General features: G+C 37.8%; 1 pseudogene; it reads left to right on the top strand.

The window, feature by feature from the left end:
* The first annotated feature begins 1,550 nt into the window (after window positions 1-1,550).
* LOC102967653 lies at window positions 1,551-3,847 on the top strand (annotated as a pseudogene).
* The last annotated feature ends 507 nt before the right edge of the window (window positions 3,848-4,354 follow it).

The following is a 4,354-nucleotide window of genomic DNA, read 5'->3' as shown; positions in this document are numbered from 1 at the left end:
AGCACTGCCCAGGAAAGCAATCTGTATCACATCCATTTCATCACTTCCTCCTCTTCCTGCTAACTAAACAAAAAAAGTTTCTAAGTCTTCTTTTGATTGCTCTAGTGTGGAAGGCACTGTTGGATGGCTACTCACTAGCTATTCCTTTCTCTCTTGCTCTCAGAGCCCCAGTTTATTTGGAATGAAGGGAAAGATTACATTTTTGTTCCCAGTCCTTCATTCCCTTTCTGTAATAGAATTATACATCTAAACCTTTTGGTATGTGACTTTGTAGCAATTTCCACTGGAGCGGGCAGAATATATATCCTTGCCCAGTTTGTGTTGGAATTGGCCGGGGAATTTCTTTGGCAAATGGAATGTTACTGTACATGACATTAGCAGAGACTCTAAATGTGTGTGATTTTGTGATTTTTATCTGGCTTCTTGCACACCTACCATTTGCTATGAGACTATTCTAGGGTCATCAGTAGTGCCAGAATAAGAATATGCATGGGGCAGACATGAAAACACACACAGTCTGTATTCAAGCCCAGTTGATCCCAGCCAAACCCAGCAGAATTACAGATGACCTACGTGCCCATAAGTGAGGAACAGATGCCTGTTCTTATAAACCACTAAGATTTTGGGAGTTGCTTATTATGGAATATTCTCACAGTGAAAGCTGGCTAATATAGGCACTGCCTGTATATAATATATATAATATTATATAATTATATACATATTAAATATAATATATACATATACATGTATACATACATATATAATATGTATATATTAATTATATACATACATATTAAATATAATATGTAATATAATACAGGCACTGCCTGTATATAATATAGTCTGTCTACCTCCAGAAGATTAATCATAATTAATCTAAGCTAATCCTGTCGCCCTTTTCCATACAAGAGAATTTTCCAGATTTGCATGGAGCTAAATGTGGCCAAATGACCCAGTCTTAGCCAGTGAAATATGTAACAACTACTGGAGCTTTTAGGAAAGCTTATGTCAGGGCGGCATTGTAGGGGCTGAAAGTGGTCTTTCCCTTTTCTTCTTTGCTTGAAGTTTCAGTGGTTATCTTGAGACCATAATTGGAAAACATAAAGATGGAAAACTAACAGCTAGCTACACATGATGGAGCAAACAAATAGAAAGTCTAGGCTCCTGATGACATGGCTTAGTGGTTGACCAACATCAGCAACCATCTATCTCTACACTTCTTATTTAGTCGGATTTTTTGCTTCTTGCTTTCCAAGTCATTCTTGACCTACTATCACTGAAATAATGTCAATTTCATCATCTTAGTCACTATTTCTCTGAGGTAAGTGATGAATACGAAAAGGGAGCTATGTGATCACAAGTCTCCTCACACAAACCTTAGGAAACCTTATTTGTTAAGTTATTAGAACCTGGTGTGTGTGTGTGTGTGTGTGTGTGTGTGTGTGTGTGTATGTGCGCGCGTGCGCGTATAGTTTTGTTTATTTGCTTGTTTTTCCTGTGTTGCCTCTTTGTAAGAAGGTTTGTAATAACAATGAACAATTAGCTGATGGTTACTTTTAACCAAAAATGTGGTGGCGACTGATTTGGATATCGTGTGCTGGCCAAAACTGGGGACCACGATGTCAAATTGTTATTTCTTAAAAAGAAGCTGGTTCAACCATGGAGTCACACTAAGAACAGCTCTTACAGAGTTGCTGGTGGGTGGGCTTCCAAAGATATTTAAGAAATATGTGATGTGTGCAATACTACCATCTTCAACTTGCACTGGGTGTATCCTCACTATAAATTTGGAGTATGTGCGGATTGCTACCAAATGAAAAGCAAAAATTGCCAAGAGAGTATTACCTACAAGGTTTTCCTCGGCTGGGATGAATGAAGAGTCAGGTATATGAAGCAAGGAACTTGATGCCTACACAGGTCAGTCTTGGAAAAGTTCTTTATAATGTTGGAGACTGTTCATTTTGTAAGATCAAATGTGGGATAGAGGCAAATTGTCCTTGTTAAAACAGTAAATTCAAGCTCTTTTCAAAGCTAGCCTCAGAAGAAGACATTAAACAGACACCTTTAATGAGAGGAAAAACCTATTCTTAGTGTTATGCTTCTGTAGAATCCCTCAGTCTTGGAAGCAGCAGCTGTGGGCAAGGGTGCAGCCTCCGAGCCAGCCAACAGCATAAAGCTGACCTGTCCAACCAGCACTTTTCCTTTACATTGGCCAGCAGACTCAACAAGAGGGAATGTCAACACAGAAAACAAAGACAAAATGGACAAAAGAATGCATAAAAAATCCTTGATATCTTTCCTTCTTTGGTAGAAAATAAGACTTCTCTGATTTATGGAAGAACCTCAAGGATTGATACTAAGCATGACATTCTGGTAACTCCTCACTACTGGCTGTGTGGTAATTGCTTACTGTGCTTGCAGGATCCCAAAAATAAGAGGAACTGGAATGTTTTCAAGGAGTACGGGAAACAGGGTAGCCAGTAATGGTGTCTGGATGCATCATAAATTGAAGGCTGAATTTTGAAAACTTTACTCCCTCATCAAAGAGTTTGATAACCAGTAAGTTGATCTAGTTAATTGTAGGACTATCTTAGTCTATTTGGGCTGCTATAATAAAATACCATAGACTGGATAGCTTAAAAAGCAAACATTTATTTATCATGGTTCTGGAGACTGAAAGTCCAAGTTCAAGGTATTGAAAGACTTGGTGTCTGGTGAGGGCCACTTCTTGGTTCATAGACGACTGTCTTCTTGCTGTGTGTTCCCAGGATAGAGGCAAGGGAACTTTCTGGGGTCTCTTTTATAAGGGCACTGATGTATTCATAAGGACAGAGTCTAATCACCTCCCAATGGCCCCACTTCAAAATATCACATTGGGGAGTTAGATTCAAAAAATGAATTTTGGGGGAGACACATTCAATCAATAGCAAGGACAAACGAAATTATCACTGAAGTCACAAAAGGAGACTTTTGAATTGTACTTGAAGTGTTCCAAATCTCTTGAAAAATGAAAAAGAATTAGTGATTTTGAAACTTAAGGTCTGGTTACCAGGAAGAAATTTTAGAGCTATAATGCCTTACAGGTTTGATGATCTGGTGGCCAACATTCCATTGTTTGAGTACACGAGGTGAGATGGTGAACTGCATTTTTTCCTCTAGGCTACCAAAATACTTTGGCCAGATTGGGGTACCAAGATGTATGGTGCTTGTAGACTAATTATTCTGGAAGATCAAAAATGTGGAATAACATCTTTACTGAGATATATCTGTTGCAGCTGGTGTCATGGTCTATGTGGAAATTTCAAAAGGACAGTGACTGAGAAGTCCTTAAAACTTTCCAAGATAGAGATTTTCATGAACTCATAAAAAAGCAATTTATTGAAGGAAAAGAGAAGCCAAGAACCTTCTGGTACATACATACCACTAAAGACACAGAGAAGTTATTAGCATTTCTTTAAAAGTTATCAGAAAAGCAAATTCAGGAAAACCCAGCAACCACGATCTTACTAATCAGATCTGGTGTTTAGACCTATCACTAAGAAAACATCTTCATCAAGAGTATGAAGTTGAAGGCTGGGAAATTGTAAGTTTCTCAGAGATGTGGTAATTATCCCAACAGGAACTCCATATGAGGTTCATAACTTATTTAGCTGTATCAAGTGGTTGATGATTTTGTTTCTCAGAGCATTTTAAACAATGTTTCTGGCTTACTAAGGAATTCTCTTATCTGTCACAGACTCATACCAATCATGAAGATAAATTATAGGTGAAGGATATTATCTACCATGCAGTGAAAGATGCAGTAGCTATACTAAAAGCCAACAAATCCATTTTCAACAAACCCTAAAGGCCCCAGAGATCTTGTAACCCTGGCACAATGGAAATGATTTATTGGTAGCTGCCAAAACTTTTCAGGAAGGATTCCTGGGGATGTTAAGAATCAAGTTACTTCATTTTTAAAAACTGTGCCTGACTTTTGAGGGTACACTGATAATGTACATCTCTAGTGTTTGCAGATGCTAAATGTGTATATGTAGTGAATATTTACAGAGCATGCATCCTTAAACTGTGACTTCTTACCTACTATACAAGTGCAGACCTTTTACCAAGCTGCAAAAACAAAACCCCTTACCAGCGTTGGATCAATACCTGTGGTTATCCCATAGCTACTTATTTGGATAGTTTAGACGAAATGCATTTATAACTATTAGGAATCACTTTGCACAGTTTATTTGGGTTGAATTTTTTTCATGTTTGTCTAAGTAACCCTCCTCTGCATTTTAAGATTCAAAAGAGCGATGGAGGAAATCAACAGCTAATGATGGAGTTTTTATTATATTGCGTAAGATTGACA

The sequence above is a fragment of the Panthera tigris genome, chromosome C1 (genome assembly GCF_018350195.1).
Source record: "Panthera tigris isolate Pti1 chromosome C1, P.tigris_Pti1_mat1.1, whole genome shotgun sequence".
NCBI classification, from domain to species: Eukaryota; Metazoa; Chordata; class Mammalia; order Carnivora; family Felidae; genus Panthera; species Panthera tigris.
The sequence above is the reverse complement of the archived record's forward strand: the minus strand, read 5'-3'. Positions and strand labels throughout refer to the sequence as shown.